This window comes from Felis catus, chromosome B2, assembly GCF_018350175.1.
Source record: "Felis catus isolate Fca126 chromosome B2, F.catus_Fca126_mat1.0, whole genome shotgun sequence".
NCBI lineage: Eukaryota > Metazoa > Chordata > Mammalia > Carnivora > Felidae > Felis > Felis catus.
In genome coordinates this window covers 1,356,758-1,380,135 of record NC_058372.1, presented here as the reverse complement: position 1 = coordinate 1,380,135, position 23,378 = coordinate 1,356,758, and the positions used below count along the sequence as shown (strand labels likewise).

At 35.3% G+C, this 23,378-nt stretch overlaps 1 protein-coding gene and 1 pseudogene across 1 annotated transcript in view; both read left to right on the top strand.

Annotated features, from left to right (window-relative positions):
• Nucleotides 1-3,098: 3,098 nt before the first annotated feature.
• The window catches only part of LOC101086059 (olfactory receptor 2J3), a 47,490-nt gene continuing 27,210 nt past the window's right edge, over nt 3,099-23,378 (top strand). Inside the window, 1 exon segment of the mRNA XM_045057032.1 lies at nt 3,099-3,543. The gene's annotated coding sequence lies outside the window, so the exon portion shown is untranslated.
• Nucleotides 9,760-12,604, top strand: LOC123385265 (annotated as a pseudogene).

Below are 23,378 nucleotides of genomic sequence, written 5' to 3'. Positions count from 1 at the left end.
TGCTATTGTATATGGGATAATTTTCTTGTTTTTTACTATAATTCACTGTTGGTGCATAGAAATGCAAGTGATAATTGTATGTTGAGATTGTATCCTGCAACTTCACTGAATTTGTTTATTAGTTCCAAACAAAGTTGTGGTGGAATCTTTAGGATTTTCTGTATACATAATGTCATTTGCAAGCAGAGATAATTTTACTTCTTCCTGTCTGATTTGGATGCCTTTTATTTCTTTTCTAGTCTTATTTCTTTGGCTAGGACTTCTAATCATGTTACTGTCTCATTCACATTTTCTGTTTCCACATGATTCAACCTTGGAGATTGTATGTTTCTAGTTTGTCCAGTTTGTTGGTGTATAGTTGTTTGTAATAGTCCCTTATGATTGTTTATATTTTTATGGCATCAGTTGAATTACTCCTTTTCATTTTTAATTTTCTTTATTTGGATCCTCTCTCTCTCTCTCTCTCGGTTAATATAGCTAATGGTTTGTCCATTTTGTCTTTTCAGAGAACCAACTCATAGTTTTGATAATCTTTTATGTTGTTTTCATTTTCTCTATTTCATTTGTTTCTGCTCTAATTTTTATTTCCTTCCTTCTGCTAACTCTGTGCTTAATTTGTTTTTCTTTTTCTAGTTCTTTGAGGTATATATTTAGGTTTTTTATTCAAGATTTTTCTTTTTTTCTTGATCTATACATTTATTGTTATAAACTTCCTAGAACTGCTCTTGTTACATAAGGTTTGGTATGTACAAATCCACTTTTTTGTGTGTTAGGATATATTTTAAATTTCCCTTTGATATCTTCTTCAATCCAATGGATCCATTTGATCCAGCTATGTGTTGTTTAATCTCCATGTAGTTGTGAGTTTTCCAGCTTTATTACTGTTATTGATTTCTATTTTTATATCATTGTGGTCAGTAAATATACTTGATATTATTCCTATTTTCTTGAATTTGTTGAGACTTGTTTTGTGTCCTACTGTATGATCTGTACTAGAAAATATTCCATCTCCACTTGAGAAGAATGTGTGTTTTCTTGTTGCTGAATGGAATGTTCTGTGTATATCAGTTATGTCCGTTTGGTCTAATGTGTTAAAATCTTCTGTTTCTTTATTGATTCTCTGTCTGATGATCTAACCATTGCTGAGCATGGGAAATTAAACTTCACAATATTATTGTATTGTTTTTTAATTTCTTCTCTAAGTTGTCAGCATGAACGTTATATATTTAGGTGCTCTGATGTACACCTATTACAATTTGTATATCTTTCTGATGAATTGATTATTTATCGTTATATAATGACTTTCTTTGTCTTTTTTGACAATTTTTAGCTTAAAGCTTATATTTTTGTGATATCAGTATATACTGCTTTCTTTGGTTATCTTTTGCTTGAAACATCTTTTGCCATCCTCTCACAAATGTATGTGTTCCCTTAAAGTTGTAGTGAGTTTCTTCTGAGCAGCATATTTCTGTATCTCTATCTTGTTTTTTAAATCCATGCAGCTATTCTGTATCTTTTGATTGGAGAATTTAATTCATTTAAATTTAAAGTAACCATTGATCAGTAATATCTTACTAATGCCATCTCATTAACTGTTTTCCAACTGTTTTCTAATTATCTTGTTCCGTTCTTCCTCTTTTGCTGCCTTCTTTTGTGAATTGATGATTTTCTGTAGTGATATGCTTTGAATCCCTCTCTTTATCTATTGGGTTTATTGGAAACCTACTATAGGTTTTTGCTTTGCAGTTACTAGGTAGCTTACATAAATCATTATATATATGTACATAAATATTATATAAATATATATGTGTATATATTATAGAAAACACTCTATGCTGATAACAACATCAATGGCAAAAAACTCTTTACCACTTTTCTTTCCTATTGTGCTATAATGTCAAAAATTATTGCTTTTTGTATTGTTTATTAAAAAGTTATAGTAGCTATAGTTATTTTTAATAGTCTTGTCTTTTAGTCTTTCTACTATAGTTAAGTGGTTAATAACACTCCTCCATATTACATTATTAGAGTATTTTGAATTTTAATTTATATTTACCTTTGCTAGTGTGCTGCATATGTTCACGTGTTTTCATGTTACTAATTAGTGTTGTTTTACTTCAGCTTGAATAACTTTTATCTGGAAGGCAAGTCTAGTGGTGATGATTTCCCTCAGCTTTTGTTTTTCTGGAAGTCTTTAAGTCTTTATTTCTAAAGGATAACTTTGGTGTACAGAGTATTCAGAGTATTCTTTAGCTGTTTTTTTTTTCTTTCATCACTTTGACGATATTATCCTGTTCTCTCCTGGCCTACAGACTTTATGCTGAGAAATCTGCAGATAGCCTAATGCGGGTTCCATTGTAGGTTACCATTTTTTTTCTTGCTTTTTGGATTGTCTGTTTGTCTTTGATTTTGGACAATTTTATTATAATGTGTTTAGGAGAAGATAATTTTTTTAACTTTAAGAAATATTTTAGAGTGAGAACAGGAGGGGCAGAGGGGCAGGAGTAGAGAGGGAGAGAATCTTAAGCAGACTCCATGCCCAGTGAAGAGCCTGAGTTGTGGCTTGATCCCATGAGGCTGGGATCATGATCCAAGCTGAAATCAAGAACAAGGTGCTCAACTGACTGAGTAACCCCAGTGACTAAAGAAGATAATTTTGTATTGAAATTATGGGGTGACCTATTATCCTGATGAATATGCATATTCAAATCTCTCCCCAGGTTTAAGAATTTCTCAGCCATTATTTTTTAAATAAGCGTTCTTCTCCCTTCTCCTTCTCTTATCTTTCTGGAACTGCACTAATTTGTACATTGTTTCATTTGATGGCATCCCATAGATCACTGGCATTCTTCACTCTTTTTCATTATTTTTTCTTTATTCTTTTCTAACTCAGTAATTTCAAACTTCTTATCTTCCAAATCATGGGTTCTTCCTTCTCTTTTATCTATCTGATGTAAATACTCTCTATTGCTATTTCATTTATTGTATTCTTCAGCTCCAGAATTTCTGTTTGGTTCTTTTAATGATACATATGTTTGCTACTCTTATTTTGTTCACATGTTGTTTTCCTGATTTTTGTCTTGTATTTCTGTGTTTTCCTGTAGCACATCAAATTTCCTTAAATTATGAACTCTTTATAGGGTAAGTTGTAGATCTCTATGCCTATGGGTTCCATTACTGGAATATTGCTGTGACTCTTTGGTGATGTCATGTTGGCAGGAGAGTTACTGGCAGAAATGGCAAGCTGTCACCAGGTTTGCTGAACTCAAGAACATATTGTTTGTCTGCAACCTATTGATCAGGAAACCAGGATCAGTGCACAATTGGAAAACACTTCTCTCAACCAGACATTCATGGAATACAATCTATATTTGTCACAGCAAAGAAAATCACCAAAAGAGAATGCTTCACAAGAAGAAGGTATGGGATCTACTCACACAGACTGCTACAGAAGAAAAATGGAAAATAATTTTAGGATGATGACTAAGGGAGGAAGGTTCCAAGATGGCACCCACGTACAGGAGGATGTTGTCACTGAGGAGAGTAAGTGTGCTTGTTAATTAATTACAGGATACATAAAGGAAAAGAAGGTTATAGGCCTGCTCAGGTTGGATTTAGTAGATATTATCTAAACAAAAGAATAATTAGAATTTTGAGTGTATTATTTGGAAATAGTTAAATGCCAAAAGAAACAGCCAAAATATTTCAGAGTGGGTGCTTATTTATGAAAGGTATCAGGGAAAGAGAAGGATGGTACAGGTGACTGTTCTACAGGTGATCAAGTGTAATTATAATATAAAGTTTATTTCATATACATATATAAACTTTACATTATACTTTACATTATTTACATTGTGTAATGTTTATATTTAATATATGCATATATTGCACATATTTAGGTATATATTTTTATATAATGTTTATATATACATTTATATGCAATATAATATTTATGTATAATATGTATTATATAATGCTTATATGTTATTATGTAATGTTTTGTAACATTATATAAATGTCATAGATTTATATAAAACTATATAAAATATTTATACAATTTTTAAAAATTTAAAGCCATGTTAGTTAACTTATAGTATAATAATGGTTTCAGGCATAGAATTTAGTGATTCATACTTACATACAACACCCAGTGTTTACCCAATAAGTGCTCCTCCTTAATGCCGTCACCCAATTAGCCCCTCCAAGCCCTCCAGCAAACCTTAGATCTCTGTATATAAGAGTCTTTTATGCTTTGATGCTCTCTCTGTTTTTCCTCTATTTTTCCTTCCCTTTTATATATTCATCTGTTTTGTTTCTTAAGTTCCACATATGAGTGAAACCTTATATTTTTCTTTCTCTGACTTATTTCGCTTAGCACAATTCATTCTAGCTCCACTTATATTGTTGCAAATGACAATATTTCACTCTTTTGATGGTTGAATAATATTCCATTGTGTGTATATACCTCATATTCTTTATCCATTTGTCAGTTGGTAGATATTTGGGCTCTTTCCACAATTTGGCTATTGTTGATAGCACTGCTATAAACATTGCAGTACATGTGCCCCCTCTAAACAGCATTTTTGTATCCTTTGGATAAGTACATAGTAATGTAATTTTTACTTTTAATTTAAAATAAAATTTTTTTTGACTTTTTGAGGCACCTCCACACTGTTCTCCAGAGTATCTGCACCAGCTTGCATTCCCACCAACAGTGTAAGAGGGTTCCCTTTTGTCCACATCCTCGCCAACATCTGTTGTTGCATGACTTCTTAATTTTAGCCATTCTGACAGGTGTGAGGTGGTATATCTTGTGGTTTTGATCTGTAGTTCCTTGACGGTGAATGATGTTGAGCATGTTTTCATGTATCTGTAAACCATCTGGATGTCTTCTTTGGAAAAGTGTCTGTTCATGTCTTTTACCCATTTCTTGACTGGATTATTATTATTATTGTTATTATTATTATTTTGGGATTTGAGTTTTATAACTTCTTTACAGATATTGGATACTAAACCTTTATCTGATATGTCATTTTCAAATATCTTCTCCCATTCCGTTGATTACCTTTTAGTTTTGTTGATTGTTTCCTTCACTGTGCAGAAGCTTTTTATCTTAATGAAGTCCCAATAGTTTATCTTTGCTTTTGTTTCCATGCCTCTGGAGACATGTCAAGTAAGAAGTTTCTATGACCAAAGTCAAAGAGGTTGTGGCCTGTTTTCTTTAGGATTTTAATGGCTTCCTGTCTTACATTTAGGTCTTTCATCCATTTTGAGTTTATTTTGGTGTAGGCTGTAAGCAAGTAGTCCAGGTTCACTCTTCTGCCTGCCACTGTTCAGTTTTCCCAATGCCATTTGATGAAGAGATTTTTTTCCCCATTGGATAGTTTTTCCTGCTTTGTTGAAGATTAGTTTTCCATCATTGTGGGTCCATTTCTGGGTTATCTATTCTATTCCATTAGTCTACGTGCCTGGTTTTTTTTGTGCCAGTATCACACTGCCTTGATGATTACAGCTTTACAATACAGCTTGAAGTCTGGAATTGTTATGCCTTTAACTCTGGTTTTCTTTTTCAACATTACTTTGGCTACTTGGGTCTTTTCTGGTTCCATACAAATTTTAGATTTGCTTGTTCTAGCTCTGTGTAGGATGCTGGTGGTATTTTGATAAGCATTGCATTGAATGTGTAGATTGCTTTGGGTAGTATTGACATTTTAATAGTATTTATTCTTCCAATACATGAGTATAGACTGTTTTTCCACTTCTTTATGTCTTCTTCAACTTCTTTCATAAACTTTCCATAGTTTTCAGAGTACATATCTTTAACCTCTTTGATAGGTTTAGTACTAGGTATTTTATGGGTTTTAGTGTAATTTTATTTTTATTTTTAAATTGTTTTTGCATGTATTTGTTCATTTCAAGAAAGAGATAGCAAGGGGGGGGCAGAGAATGAGAAGGAGAATCCCAAGCAGACTCTTCATTCTCAGCACAGAGCCTGATGCAGGACTTGAACCCACAAAATGCAAGACCATGACCTAAGCCAAAACCAAGTGTCAGACTCTTAACTGACTGAGCCACCCAGGAGCTCCTGATCTGGTGTAATTTTAAATGGGATCAATTCCTTTATTTCTCTTTCTGCTGCTTATCAAAATGGAACTGATTTGTCTATGTTGATTTTATATCCTGTGACTTTGCTGTATTCATGTATCCATTAGAGCAGGTTTTTGGTAGAGTCTTTCAGGTTTTCTAGGTGAGTATCATGTGATCTGCAAAGAGTGAAAGTTTTACTTCTTCCTTACTGATTTGGATGCCTTTCATTATTACTTTTGTTGTTGTTGTCTGATGGCTGAGGCTAAAATTTCCAGTAGTATGTTGAATAACAGTGGTGAGAGTGGATATCCTTAATGTGTTCCTGACCTGATGGGAAAAGATTTCAGATTTTCCCCATTGAGAATGACATTATCTGTGAGTCTTTTATACATGACCTTTATCATGTTGTGGTATATTCCTTCTATCCCTACTTTCTTGAGGGTTTTTTATCTAGAAAGGACTCTGTATTTTGTCAAATCTTTTTCTGCATCTATTGAGAGGATTGTGTAGTTCTTAACCTTTATTTATTAATGTGATACATCACATTGATTCATTGCAGATATTTAAACATTCCTGCATTCCAGGAATAAATCCCATTGATCATGGTGAATAATTCTTTTAATGTATTGTTGGTAATGATTTGCTAGTATCTTGTTGAGAATTTGTGAATTGATATTCATCAGGGATATTGGTCTGTAATTCTCCTTTTCAGTGGGTTTTTGTCTGGTTTTGGAATCAAAGTAATGCTGACCTTATAGAATGAGTTTGGAAGTTTTCAAATATTAATAAAATTGGTTAAATTCTAAAATGAAATAAGTTTTGAGATTAATATTGTGTACTCCTAATGTAACATACATAACAAAATATATTGCACTTTTCTATCCTTATACAAACAGAATATTACATATTTTCTCCATAAAATCACAGGAGACTCTAATGACTTACATTAATGGAACATGGCTTTGTATAGCAATAGTTTGTGTTTCACATATATTTGCAAAACGTGTTTGGCTGATCTTTAATATTACATCAAAGCCACAATGAGTTCTAACTTTGGGGCCAGCATACTTGGTTTCAAATGCTGCCACCACTGCTCACATGGTGGTAGTGGATGAGTGACTTAAGTTCTCTGTACCCCAATTTCCTCATCTTGAGAAGTTGATAATTAGACTAGCCTTCCTTATAGGGTAGCAGTGAGGATTAAAAGGGTCAATATATGTAAAATGTTTAAAATAGTCTAACTCCTATTAAGTGCACTAGAAGTGTTTGCTATCTTTATTAGGGAGGGCATGTAAGAACCAGTGTAGAATTGGAAGCCAGTGTATAAAGCCAAATGTACACAGACAGAGTTCAAATATGAAAGGCAAGTGAGATAAATTTGGTTCATTGTAGAACTAAAACACTGCTAGAGTTTGGAGGGGATAAGGGAGATGCAAACCTAAGTCTTGTAAATGAATGTATATGACTCCTGCTAGGCTCAGATGAGTTGACATGCAATACAGAAAACAGGCCACAGCATTAGCAGTGTGATTAGTTATCAGGAAATGAAAATTCCTTCCTGACACAGGGATTTTAATGGGAAGCCAAGGAAAGTTGTCAATGGATGATGTTTGAAATAATAAACAAATGGTAGAGATAACTTGTTTGTTCAGTGTAAAAGGTTTGAGAGATTATTTGGATTATTTTTGATTTTTAAAATTTTTATATAAATTCCAGTTAGTTAACATATAGTGTAATACTAGTTTCAAGTGTAGAATGTAATGATTCAACACTTCTGTACAATACCAGGTGCTCATCACAAAAAGTGCCCTCCTTAATCTCCATCAACCATTTAACCCATTCCCCACCCACCTTTCCTCTGATAACCCTCAGTTTGTTATCTATAGTTAAGAGTCTGCTTCTTGGGTTACCTCTCTCTTTTTTCTCTCATTGCTTGTTCATTTTTTTTCTTAAATTTCACATATGTGTGAAATCATATGGTATTTGTGTTTGTATGATTGACTTACTTCGCTCAGTATAATACTCTAGCTCCATCCACATCATTGAAAATGGCAAGCTTTTATTCTTTTTATGGTTGAGTAATATTCCATTTTATCTATATATACCACATTTCCCCCCTCATATATATAGGATTAGGGTAAGTTTTAGGGCTAAGTTTAAGGAAATGTTAGTGTTAACCCCAGAGTTATACTATGTGTCTGGTATCCTGTAGTTCAAAGACATCTCTAGGAGTTAGGTTTAGGTTAGGATTTCAATTAGGGATTAGGAATTATGAGTTTGGGTTAGGGTTAGGTTTAGGGTTTAGTTAAGGTATGTGCCTGGCAACCTGTAGTTTAGAGACCTCTCCAGAGAATGAAATACCAGAGTTCTGTTGGCTTGAGAATAGACATGGCAGTTATCCTCTAAGCTGAGGGAAGGATTGGATTTAGGGCTCTAAATGCTCTTACATAGATTTTCTCAACTTTTGTTGGCATGAACTTGTAATTGAATCTTAAAGACAATCAGGAAGGCATAAATGGTATAGGTTGGCTCTCAAAGAGTAAGTTCCAGGTTAACAAGGAAAAGGTGAGTTTTAATGTATTCCAGCTTTTCTGTTTCATGGCTCCTGAATCTCCCTTACTTCTCGCCAGTTGTCTGGTAAATTTGGGCTTTACCGCCATGGGGAGCAGGGGAAAAATCAGGTGAATCAGCAGAATCCATTCCTTTCATTGACAATACAATTCAAAGCACCTTTTTCTGGTTGGTTGGTGATAACTTCTGTGGCGTCCCAGTAAAAGGGCAACATCATGTTCAAGGCATTTCTGTGAAGAGTCTTATCTTGTGAACATCACACCATTCTGACAGTTACTTGAAGGGTATTAATTGCAATTTTGGAATTTGTCTTCCCCATGGTCTCAGTCAAGGAAATAATGTCACATTATTCATTTTGTTTCCTTAAAGGCCCTATTTGCTCTGGGATAAGGATTTCATACCCTGATACCTTAAATGCCCTAAAGCATTCCTGCATTCTGCTCAAAGCACATCTTCTGGACAAGCCCAGGCTTTCTTTTATGTGATGATAACTACAGTTTGTTTTAGACTTTGCTTTCCATGGTTAGATTTTGAACATTAGCACAGTTGGTATAGGAAGACAGGTCGATGTTCTCAGGTTTCATGACAGCTAGAGAGCTTGTTGGTTTGTAAATGGTAAAGCATAGACCACAAAGAGAACAGTGGGGAGAGTGGACAAATACAGGAAGGTCAGTATGGAAAAGTTGAGAGAGCACTGCATAAGATCTAGGTTTAGTTCAAAGTCACAGACATGAAAGGAATTAGGAGAATGTCTGTTAGTGACACTGGGGTGAGACGAAAGGACTATGCCATCCATTTCCCCATAATGTCTGACTTCGAAGAATATAGAGAGATATTTTATTCCACAATTCTAAAGCTGCCTTTGATAGGTCCCTCTTTTCCACTAAGAAGAAAATCAAGCCATAAATCTCTAAATTTCTCTTTTTTTGAATTATGGATAGTTTGCTCCTTATCTCTTATTCCTCTTCACTTCTAGGAGAATGCTGAACAATGACTGGTATAGCAGTTTAGGAAATGTTACAAAACCGCTGCCTTCTTTTAATTAATGTAGTGAGGAATTCAGGCAGCTTTCTTTGTAATGCAAGACAGTTGTGCCTACCTCAGAGGAAACACCTACAGCATTTGAGTTAAAATATTTTGTGGTGTATTATCTTTCATTTTAGGGAAATAAAAAAGAAATACCTTGGAAAATTTCCCCCATTCCTTGTGAGGTTCATGACAATTACATTATGAATAACATAAAATGGTGTATAGATATACTTGAGAATCGGTCTTAACAATCTTGGGCCACATTCAGTGTTCCTATCTCTCCAGCTGTAACTTCACCAATTAGACATCCCTTGCATTTTTTTCAAGTGCTAGGATTACAATATTTGAGCTAGTAAAAGTCTTCAAAAGACTGCATGCGGGTCTGTTCTGGCTGAATTTGTGATTGCTGTCTTCTGTCAGAGAGTGAGGGGAGACGTGGAGGGGCAAAGCTATCTGGGAACATGTAAATGTGGGTTACTACATCTTTTAGCAGCAATTATAAAGTGTTAGTATTTTCTATGAAAGATTGGTAACACACAAGAGAAAATAAGCAAATGAAAACCAAACTATTAATGCACAGTGGAGTTTCTTAACTTTATTTTTCACAAAATAACAGCCACAAGGTAAACTAATGACTGGATTTTATGCAATATTCACATATCTTTTCCTATTAAAAATCAGTGAGTTTTCTATTCAGAAGCTCAATTTGAAATTATAGAAAACCTAATGTGGAATAATTATAAATTATAACTTTGAGTTCAAATGTCTTAGCTGCTGTTCTAGAGCATGTGAAATTTTTGTGGAAATTGTGTTTCCAGCTGTTGTCCATGCCTCACAGGTTGGGATTCACACACATTCAGTCCCAAGCACAACTGGTTCCTGTCCAGTTTCCTACTCCAAACACCCTCCCTTTTCTTTTGCTTCCTCTGCAATTTTCTTCAATTCTGTAATTTCATTTTGGTCTTTCAAAATTATTTGTAGTCTCATTTATGATCGGAAGCATTCCATCACCAAATCCCCCACGTTATTTCACTTCTCGATTAGGATTAAGACCTTTGGCTTAGCTCATAGTGTGAATGCTCATTTTTGGTGTGTGTGTGTGCACACTGTGCCTTTGTTTATATTTCCAGTTGATGTTATTTCTTTTTTGTCAAAAAATAAGTTGCTAACATACATGAATGAATAGAATATTTTGTTCTTCCTATAATCATAATGCAATTGAAATGTATTTTTTTCACCCAATATTAACATTTTAAAGTTGTTACTGAGTTGTTTTTCATCTCATGGTAAGTTCTCATTTATGTAGGATTATTAAGAGTAGAGATATTCCTTTCTCTGAAACCACAAAATTGGAAGTAGCCTGAAAACACATAAAAGAGGAATAAATTGAAAGTTTTTTGTTAAAAAGGTAATTTTTCATGAAAATTGTCTTCTTGGCTATGGAACATAATCTTCAATCTTTGTTTATCCAATACTACCTTAGGGATTCATAAAATGAACTCATTCACTTGAGAAGTTATTGATAGTGTCCACAACAGGAAGAAACATCTGAATGAACATAAAAACTATAAAAATGTTACTGAAACAAGAGCATTTTGGAAATGGCATACTTTTTCCCCAGTCTACTGGCCAGTGTTTAACAATGAGTAAGCAGCCTTTGAGTTTATGATTCTTTCTTCAGGTACTGGGAAACAGTGAATGATGATGGGAAATCATATAAGTTCTGAAGGCTACTTTACTAGGTTTTTCTCATTGGCCTCATCTGGAAGTAATTCTCTTTGTGCTTATCTTGATGTTCTACCTGACGACATTGATAGGCAACCTCTTTATCATTGTCTTGTCATGCCTGGACGCCCATCTCCACATTTCCATGTACTTCTTCCTCTCAAACCTCTCTTTTCTGGATCTCTGCTACACCACCAACTCCATCCCTCAGTTGCTGGTTACCCTCTGGGGCCCAGAAAATACCATCTCTTATGCTGGTTGCATGACTCAATTTTACTTTGTCCTCGCATTGGGAACCAGAGTGCGTCCTCCTGGTGTTCATGTCCTATGACCGTTATGCAGCTATCTGTAGACACCTGCAATATGCCATGGTCATGAATGCTTGCTTCAGCCACCTGTTGGCTATGGCTTCCTGGGTCAGTGGCTTTATCGCCTCAGCACTTCATTCCTCCTTTACCTTCTGGGTCCCCCTCTGTGGACATCGCCAAGTGGACCATTTCTTCTGTGAAGTTCCAGCACTGCTCTGATTATCGTGTGTTGATGCCCGTGCTAACGAGCTGACCCTCCTGATCATGAGCTCCATTTTCGTCCTGATACCACTCATCCTTATTCTCAGCTCATATGATGCCATTGCCCTGGCTGTGTTTAGAATGCAGTCATCAGTCAGACTTCAGAGAGTCTCTGAGACATGTCGAGCCCATTTTATGGTTGTTTCCCTCTTTTTCATTCCAGTCATGCACATACATCTGCAGCCACCATCAGGAAGTTTTCAAGATTAAGGCAAGTTCATTGGCCTCTTTTATACTGTTGTCACACCTAGCCTCAACCCTCTAATCTACACTCTCAAAAACAAAGATGTAGAAGGGCAGTAAGGAGACTAGTGGGATGGGAGTGGGAGATGTGATAGAACACGATTTTTATCCTGCAACTTTTGTTCAGTCTCGTCCATCTTGGATGGTGGTTTCCCTTTTCTTTGATACTTATTTTAATTTACAACCCAGTAAGCATAGACGAAAGTTCAGTCCTAACTTTGGAAACATTTTATTGACTAATTCTAAAATATTATCTAAAGGTAACTTTTTTGATTTGTAACACTTTAATCTTTAATAATTCCATATTTAGTGCCCATAGAAATTAGGGACTTTTTAAAAAGTTTATTTATTCAATTTGAGAGAGAAAGAAAGAAAGCACAAGTGGGGGAGGGACAGAAGGAGAGAGAGGGAGAGAGTGAATCCCTAGCAGGCTCCACAGAGCACTGAGCCCAATGCAGGCTTGAATTCACCAAATGGAGAGATCATAACCTGAACTGAAATCAAGAGTTGGATGCTTACCTGACTGAGCCACCCAGTCACCCCTAGGGGATGATTTTTAAAAATAATATGTTAAGGGGAGCCTGGGTGGCTCAGGTCAATTAGGCATTGAACTCTTGACTTTGGCTTAGGTCATGATCTCATGGTTCATGAGTTCAAGCCCTACATCTGGCTCTGCACTGCTTGGGATTCTCTCTTCCTGTCCATCCCCCACTGTCTCTCTCTTTTTCAAAATAAATAAATAAAAACTTTAAAAATAAATAAAACATAATAATATGCTAAATTATGGACTAAGCAATAATATCTACAAAAAGATGGAGCACTATGGTAAAGATATACATGTATTGAGTTTTGATCATTGACAGGCATTCAGTTTAGCAAAATGGTGACAAGATGTATGACAATTCTTTCGTTAAAGCATATTTTTTCAAGATACTATATTATAGTGTTTTATTCTATGGGTCTATATGCTTGTTGCATGGAACAATATAAAGATATATCTGTTCAAAATAGTTCATTTGTCCCCCCATCCAATTATTCATCTACTCATTCATTTATTCATTTACTTTAATAGCTAAATATCTTCTAGATTTCAGAGGTTTTGCTAAAATAGATGAATAAAACACTCTTTTTGCCTGAATAGAACTCATTTTCTGGTGGGAGAAATAACAATGTAAGATAAAAAAATAAAGTATCATTATATGACTTAATTTGTCACTGTGCACAGTGCTAATAAGTTAGGGTAGCTTTCAAAAGTTTAAAACAAGGGGTGTCCAACTTCAGCTCAGATCATGAACTTACAGTTGTGGGTTTGAGCACCATGTTGGGCGTTCCACTCTCAGTGCAGAGCCTGCTTTGTATCCTCTGTCTCTCTCTCTCTCTTTCTCTCTCTCTCTCTTTCTCTGCCCCTTTCCTCCCCCTCTCTCTTTGTCAAAAATATTAAAATAAGTAAACAAACAAATAAATAAATGAAATTAATTTTTTTAATGTTTATTAATTTTTGAAAGACAGAGAGAGACAGAGCACAAGCAGGGGTGGGGCGGAGAGAGAAGGGGACACAGAATCTGAAGCAGGCTCCAGGCTCTGAGCTGTCAGCACAGAGCCCGATGTGGGGCTAGAACTCACGAATTGAGAGATCATGACCTGAGCCAAAGTTGGACGCTCAACTGACTGAGCCACCCAGGCACCCCTAAATAAATGAAATTTAAAAGAAAACAAGGAGTTTGGCCATAAATATTGAAAAATAAATACGATTTGTAATTCCTGTAGGAAGATGATACTATTCAGTAAAACCAAAGAAACCAATATGTATTTAATTTGTTTTGATTGGGCTTTACTAATAACATATTGACGGTACGTTAAAACTTTTCTTTTAAACATCATTATTCTTTCTTTTAATGTTAAAAAGAAAATTGACCCGTATCCTTTAATTTATGACTCTTAGTGGTAAATAATAATACTGATGAGTCATGGGTGGGAGAGACTCTCCAGTAATACAGCACAGGTAGACTTCTTTTCTTTTTCTACTTTTAAAAAAACCTTAAAAATGTGTGTGTGTGTGTGTGTGTGTGTGTGTGTGTGTGTATCAGAATCACTGATAGAAGGTAGAATCCCTGAACCCATCCACAACAAGGCTCATGCATGTAATAGAATTTTTATTAAATAATAATTTTAATATTAAGTCATGCGACAGAATCCCTTTGCATATCACACAAACTTTATAAAATATGAAAACATGGACTCCTCCTGCCTCCCTAGAAATATTACCATTTGGAATACCTCATGTAGGGCTCCAGCCTTTCTGTTATTAAAAACAATGTTTTATTTACTTATTTTCAAAGACAGCATGAGAAGGGGAGAGGCAGAGAGAAAGACAGAGAGAGATAGAGAGAATCTCAAGCAGCTCCACAGTGTCAGTGCGGAGCCTGATGTGAATTCATGAAACCACGAGATCATGACCTGAGCCAAAACCAGGAGTTGGACGCTCAACACACTGAACCACACAGCCTCCCCCACTCCAGCCTTTCAGCAGATAAATGGCTGTCTTTTTTCAGGTCTATTGAAGTATAATTTACATACAATAAAATCCATCCATTTAAATGTACAGTTCAATGAGTTTTGACAAATGTATAAATTATGTAAATATCACACAATGAAGACATAGAACGTTTGCATGACTCCCAAAAGAACACTGTGCTCTTTGCAATTAATTCTCTTCATCCATCTACAGCCTTAAGCAGCAGTTTTCTTTCACTATAGTTTTGACTTTTTTTTTTTAGAATGTCATATGAATGTAATGATACAGTGTGTAATCTTTGAGTTTGGCTTCTTTCACTTGGCATAATGTCTTTGAAATTTATGCATGTGTCAGTAGCTCCTTCCTTTTAAGTGATGGCTAGAATTCCATTGTATGAATAATGTACACTATATCCACTATATCTGATAATAGTCTTTGGGAGTATTTACTTTTTGGTTAATATGAGTAATACTATTATGAAAACTAGTAGACAAGTGTTTGTGTGTGTATGTAATTTTCATTTAACTTGGGTAAATGCGTAGTAGTGGAATTGATGGATCATGTCCTTAGTATATGTTCACATTTATTAGAAACTGTCAGAATGTTTTCACAGTGTCTGTACCATGATCACTGCAAAGAGCAGTATACGTGAGTTCCAACTGTCCACATTATCTGTAACACTTGGTATTGTCAACCTTTATTCTGTTAGCTTTTCTAGTAGGTTTATAGTTGTATCTCATTGTGGGTTTTTAAAAATTAAGGTATAATGAACATACAGTATTATATTAGTTTCAGGTGTACAGCATAATAATTCAACAATTCTATACATTATTCAATGCTCATTAAGATAAGTGTAGTCACCATCCATCACCAAACAATGTTATTACAATCTTATTGACCATATTTCTTATGCTGTGCTTTTTATATCCATGGCTTATTTATTTTATAACTGGAAGTTTATACCTCTTAATCTTTTTTTTATCTATTTAATCCATCCCCACCTACCTCCCCCCTGACAACCACTAGTTTGTCCTCTGTATTTGAGTGTGTTCATATGGTTTCTCTCTTTCTTCCTTAGTTTGTTCATTTATTTTGTCTCTTTGTATCTGCATATTAATGAAATTAAATGGTACTTGTCTTTGTCTGACTTATTTCAGTTAGCATAATACTCTCTAGGTCCACCCATGTTCTCATAAATGGCAGTCTCATTCTTTTTTTAATGATAATTGCATTATTTTTTATGGCTGAGCAATTTCCCATTGTGACATATCTATATATCATCTATATATATATAATCTATATCTATCTGTATCATCTGTATCTGTATCTATATCTATCATCTATATCTATCATCTATATAAAGCTAATCTATCTATACCAACCACATATTCTTTATCCATTCATCTATTGATGTATACTTTGGTTGCTTTCTTACTTTGGCTACTATAAATAAAGCTCCAATAAACACAGGGTTGCATATATATCTGTTTGATTTAGTGTTTTCATTTTCTTTGGGTGAATACCCAGTAGTGGAATTACTGGATCATGTGGTAAGTCTTTTTTTAAGGGAACTCTGTAGGGTTTTCTGCAGTGGCTGCACCAGTTTGCATTCTTACCTACAGGGTATGAGGGTTCCTTTTTTATTGCATTTTTATTTGCATTTCCTTGAGGACTGGGGATGTTCACTAACTTTTCATGTACTTGATATATCTTATTTTGTGAAATTTTAGTTAGAATATTTTATCTTTTTTTCATTGGGTCATTCATCTTCCTTATTGAGTTTTTAAGTGATATATTTATATATTATTGACACAAGTCCTTTATCAGATAGATGTTTTGTAAATATATTTTTTTCAGGCTATGGTATGATTTTTGTAATCATGTCTTTCAAAGGTTAAGTTTTTAACCTTAGTGAAATACAATGTGTTATTTCTAAAAAGAAGCCTGTTAGTATTTTGATTTGGATTGCATTGCATTTATAGACCGATTTGGGAAGAATTGACATCTTGGCAATATTGAATCTTCTGATCCATGAACAAGGCTCATATCTCCAATTATTTACACCTTAATTTCTTTTAGAATCATTTGAAATTTGTATTGTACAGATCTTGTACATATCTTGCAAAATTCATCCCATGTTTTTGGATGCCAATGTATCCAAATGTCATTGTGACTGGCATGGAAATAAAATTGAGTATCTCATTTTGTTTAATCATTTTATTTTTATTTTTTTCTTTCAAGATTTTATTTAAATTCAAGTTAGTTGACATAGAGTGTAGTATTGGTTTCAAGGGAAGAATTTAGTAATTAGTTATCTACATATGACACCCAGTGCTTATGACAAGTACCCTCTCTAATGCCCATCTCTCATTTAACCCATTCTCACCCAACTCCCCTCCAGCAACCCTTGGTATTTTTGCTATAGTTAAGAATCCTTTATGGTTTGCCTCCCTCTCTGTTTTTATGTCATATTATTTTTTCTCCTCTCACCATATGATAATCGTTTTGGTTCTTAAATTTCACATATGAGTGAAATCATATGTTATTGGTCTTTCTCTGACTGACTTATTTTGCATAGCATAATACGCAGTGGTGTATTATATCATTGAAAATGGCAAGATTTCATTCTTTTTGATGGCCAACTGATATCCCATTGTATATATATATATACACCACTTCTTTATCCGTTCATCACTCAGTGCACATTTGGGCTCTTTTCAAAATTTGGCTATTGTTGATATAGAACTATATATCAACTGCTATAAATATTTGGGTGCATGTACCACTTCATATTTGTATTTCTGTATCATTTGGATAAATACTTAGTTTTGCAATGCCTGGGTCATAGGGTCGTTCTATCTTTAACTTTTTGAGGAATCTCTATACTGTTTTCCAGAATGGCTGCATCAGTTTGCATTCCCACCAACAGTGTAAGAGCGTTCCCCTTTTCTCCACATCCTTGCCAACATCTGTTGTTTACAAAATTGTTAATTTTAGTCATTCTGAAAGGTGTCAGGTGCTATCTCATTGTGGTTTTTATTTGTACTGCCCTGATGATGAGTGATGAGAATTTTTTCATGTGTCTGTTAGCCATCTGGATGTCTTCTTTGGAAAATTGTCCATTCATGTCTTCTGCCTATTTCTTAGCTAAGTTGTTTGTTTTCTGGGTGTTGAGTTTGAGGTTTTTATATTTGGATACTAGCTCTTCATCCTATATGTCATTTGCAAACATCTTCTCCCATTCCTTTGGTTGCCTTTTAGTGTTGTTGATCGTTTCCTTTACTATGAAGAAGCTTTTTGTCTTGATGAGGTCTCGATAGTTCATTTTCGCTTTTGTTTTTCTTGTCTGTGGCACATGTCTAATAAGAGGTTGCTGTGGCCAAATTCAAAGATGTTACTGCCTGAGTTCTCCTCTTAAATGTTGGTGGTTTCTAGTCTCACATTTAGGCCTTTCCTCCACTTTGAATTTATTTTTTTGTATGGTGAATGAAAGTGGTTCAGGTGCATTCTTCTGCATGTTGCTGTCGAGATTTATCAGCACCATTTGTTGAAGAGACTGTCTTTTTTCCATTGAGTATCATTTCTTGCTTTGTCAAAGATTAGCTGACTTTATAGTTATGGCTCCACTTCTAGGTTCTCTATTCTGTTTGATTGATCTATGTATCTTTTTATTTTGTGTGCCAGTACCATACTGCCTTAATGACTACAGGTTTATAATAGAGCTTGAAGCCTCCTGCTTAACTTTTCTTTCCAACATTACTTTGGCTATATAGGGTCTTTTGTGGTTCCATACACATTTTAAATTAGTTTGTTCTCATTCTGTGAAGAATGTTGGCGTTATTTTGATAAAGATTGCATTGAATGTGTAGATTGCTTTGGGTAATATAGACATTTAACATATCTGTGATCTCTTTGGTTAGGTTTATTCCTAGGGATTTTATGATTTTTGGTGCAATTCTATATGTGATTGATTCCTTGATTTCTCTTTATGCTGCTTCATTACTGGTATACAGAAATGGAACAGATTTCTGTATGTTGATTTTATATCCTGTGATTTTGCTGAATTCATGTATCAGTTCTAGCAATTTTTTGGTAGAGTCTTTCAGGTTTTCCAAGTAGAATATCATGTCATCTGCAAAGAGGAAAGGTTTTACTTCCTCCTCGATTATTTGGATGCCTTTTATGTCTTTGTGTTGTCTGATTGCTGAGGTGAGGACTTCCAGTTCTATGTTGAACAACAGTGGTTAGGGTGGACATCCATGTCATGTTCTTGACCTTAGGAGAAAAGCTTCAGTTTTCCCCCATTGAGGATGATATTAACTGTGGGTGTTTTATACATGGCTTTTATGATGTTGAGGTATGTTCCTTCTATCCCTACTTACTTAGTGTTTTTAACAAGAAAGGATGCTCTACTTTGTCAAATGATTTTTCTGCATCTATTGAGATCATATGAATTTTATCCTTTCTTTTATTAATGTGGTATTTTACATTTATTGATTTGCAGATATTGAACTACCCCTGCACTCCAGGATAAATCCCACTCGATCATGGCGAATAATTCTTTTAATGTACTCTTGGATTTGATTTGCTAGAATCTTGTTTAAAATTTTTGCTTTGATGATCATCAGGGTTATTGGTCTGTGTTTCTGGTTTTTAGTAGGGTCTTTGTCTGTTTTGGGAATCAGGGTAATGCTGGTCTCACAGAATGAGTTTGGAAGTTTTCTTTCCATTTCCTTTTCTTGGTTTTTATTTTGTTTTTTTGTTCGTTTGTGTGTTTGTTTTGGAACAGTTTCAGAAGAATAGGCTTTAACTCTTCCTTAAAGGTTGTTAGAATTCCTCTGGGAAGCCATCTGACCCTGGACTTTTCTTGTTTGAGATTTTTGTTTAGTGATTCAATGTCTTTCATGGTTATCAGTATGTTCAAATTTTCTATTTCTTTCTTTTGGTAGTTTATATGTTTCTAGGAATTTATCTATTTCTTCCATATTGTCCAATTTGCTGGCATATAATTGCTTGCAATATTCTCTTATCATTTGAATTTCTGTGGTGTTGGTTGTGATTTCTCCTCTTTTTTATGTGATTTTATTTTGGCCCCTTCTCTTTTCTTTTTGATAAGTCTAGGGGATTGTCAATTTTCAAAACTGTTTTAACGAAGTAATTCCTTCTTTATTGATATGTTCCACTGTTTTTTAAAATTTATATATCATTTATTTCTGTTCTAATCTCTATTATTTCCCTTTTTGCTTGTTTTGGGCTTTATTTGCTGTTCTTTTTCCTGTCCTTTAGGTGTAATGTTAGGCTGTGTATTTGAGACATTTCCTCCTTCTTTAGGAAGGCCTGGATTGATATATACTTCCCTCTTATGACAGCCTTTGCTGCAGCCCAAAGGTTTTGGACTGTTGTGTTTTCATATTCATTTGATTCCATGTATTTTTTAATTTATTCTTTAATTTCCTGGTTAACCCATTCTTTCTTTAGTAGGATGTTCTTTAAACTCTATGTATTTGTGGTTGACTTCAAATTTCATAGCATTGTTGTATGAAAATATGCATGGTAGGATCTCATCTTTTTGTACTATTTGAGGGATGTTTTGTGACCCACTATGTGATCTATTCTGGAGAATGTTCCATGTGCAATCAACAAGAATATGATTCTGCTGCTTTAGGATAAAATGTTCTGAATATATCTGTTAAGTCCATCAGGTCCAGCGTGTCATTCAGAGCCATTGTCTACTTATTGATTTTCTGCCTCAGTTATCTGTCCATTGCTGTAAGTGTAAATTCCCTACTATTATTGTACTATTATCAATGAATTTATTTAAGTGTGTTATTAATTGATTTATATATTTGCCTGCTCCCAAGTTAGGCACATAAATATTTATAATTGTTAGGTCTTCTTGTTGTATAAATCCCTTACTTATGACAGAGTGCCCTTCTTCATCTCTTAATACAGTCTTTGATTGTCTGATATACATATGGCTACTCCAGCTTTCTTTTGGTGTCCATTAGCATGATACATTGTTATCCACCCCATCACTTTCAATGTGTAGGTGTCTTTGAGTATAAAACAAATCTCTTAGAAACAGCATATGAATCAGTCTTTTAAAAAAAATCCATTCTGATACCCTATGTCTTTTGATTGGAGCATGTAGCCCATTTACATTTAGTGTAATTATAGATAGATATGAATTTAGTGCCATTGTATTACCAGTAAAGTAGCTGTTCCTGTAGATTGTCTATTCCCTTCTATATTGTTGATCTACATCTCTGTTTCATGCTCCAAGTTTCCCCTTAAATAATTCTTGCAGATATGGTTCAGGGTTCATGAACTCCTTTAAGTTTTTCTTGTCTTGGAAACTCTCTCTCTCCTTCTCTTCTGAATGACAGCTTTCATAGATAAAGAATTCTTGGCAGCATATTTTTTCCTGTTTGGTATGTTCAATATACCATGCTACTCACTTCTGGTCTGCCAAGTTTCTGTGGACAGGTCTGCCACTAACCATATGTCTCTACCCTAGTAGGTTAAGGACCTTTTGTCCCTAGCTGCTTCAAGAATTCTCTCTTTATCTTTACATTAAAAAATTTCACTATGAAATATATTGATCTTGATTTTGACCTATTTTTGTTGATTTTGAGGGGTGTTCTCTGTGCCTCTTGGACTTGAATGTTTGTTTCTGTCCCCAGATTAGGAATGTTTTCAGCTATAATTTGTTAAAATAAACCTTCTGCCCCTTTTTCCTGCTCTTCTTCTTCTGGGACTCCTAGGATATGGGTATTATTGTATTTTATGGAATCACGGAGTTTTCTAAGTCTATATTTGTGTTTAATAGTTCTTTTTCTGTCTTCTTTCAGCTATAGTATTTTCCATAACTTTATCTTCTATGTCACCTATTTGTTCCCATACTTCTTCCATTCTCATTGTGATTACATCCCATCAGTTTTGCATCTCCATTATAACTTTTTTGGGGGCCTATTTTTCAGGTCTTTTATCTCTGCAGCAATGGTTTCTCTGGTGTCTTCTATGCCTTTTGCAATCCCAGCTAGTGTTCTTATTACTATTGTTCTATAGTCTTGTTCAGATATATTGCGTATATCTGTTTTGAGCAAATCCCTGGCTGTGGTTTCTTCTTGACCTCTTTTTTGGGGAGAATTCCCCTGTCTTGTCATTTTGTCTAGATTTCTGTCTTTTGCATGTTATGAAAGATTGTTATGTTTCCTGCACCTGAGAGTAATGCTGTATTAAGAAGGGGTCATACAGTGTTCAGAGCCTGGCACTTCAGGAAGTGTTTCTGATGTATGTTGTGTGCACTCTTCTATTGTGATTGGCTGCTTTTTCCCCCAGGTCAGAGGGGAACCCCTGCAGAGGCAGGTTTCCTCCTTGCTTGAAGTGGGGAGTGTTTGGGCCTTTAACTAGATATTCTTTGCTTTGTTTGTTAAAATACGCCTGATTAACAAAAGGACTTATCAAAAAAAGGAAAAAGAACAAAAAACAAACACACAGATAAAAAAACTAAACTTGATTCTCAAGAAAAAGAAAGAGTAAAAGAGGAAAGAGAAAGAAAGAAAGAAAGAAAGAAAGAAAGAAAGAAAGAAAGAAAGAAAGAAAGAAGCTGATTCTTTCTACCAGAACTGAATCTGATGCTTTGGAGCACTCCATGATCTGTAGACTTGGTGCATGTGGACCGGGGGGCTTGTGTTGGTCCTCTGAGGTAGATGACCACTGTGGTGGGTCACAGTCAGGCCTTCCCTAGTAGAAATGCCTATACAGGGCACAGGGGGTGGGGTTTGGTATAATTGGCTCCAGCCTCTAATGAGGGTGCTGTGTTGCTCATTGAAGTCTGGCTGTTGTGTTGTGTAAGAGGAAGATGGTGTCACACCACTCTCTTATCCCTGGGAGGGGACATTGCACCCACTGCTGTTCAGGGAATCCTCACAGACAGGTGAATAATCTCCCCCCTCTGTCTCGGGCTTCCATCAGATCTCTGCTTCAACCTTTCTCTGCCTGCAATATCAACATGCCCAGCACGATAGGTGTCCTATGTTTTATTGCTGGGATTCAAAACCCCAAATTTTAAAGGACCCAGCAAGTCACAGGTCTGCTCCTTTACTTCAGAGAATAGGCTCGCATTGCTGTGTCTGGTGCTTTCCTGTTCCTGAAAAGCAATCACAGGGCTGTACAGGGGCCAGGATTTTATGGTGAAGCACAGAGAAAGGTTGTGACCAGGTTATATGCTTTCTGCATGTGCTTCTGTCTCCTGCCGTTGAACAACTGCTCAAAGGCGCCATCGAGGTTTTTTTGTCCTTGGGGAGGCAGTATAACCTCTTCCAAATGCATAGCAGGAAGCAGAACCATTCTTTTCTAGTACAACCCAGGGGATCCCCACACCGTGCTGTCCACTCTCCACCTCCAGGCCTCCATCCTCCTTCTCCCCAGGAGCACAGCTGCTCACCCGGATTAACTCTGAAGAATGGTGCAGACTTCTAAAACCTCCCAAATTCAGCTCCACTGTTTGAAAAAACTTGCCATAGTCTGTTCCTCTCAATCCCCCAGCCAGTGGTTTCAGGGGAGTACTTTTCTTGCATGAACCTGATGTGCTGCTCTCTCTTCCCCTCTCTCCTCCTCTATGAAAAAAGGGTTTC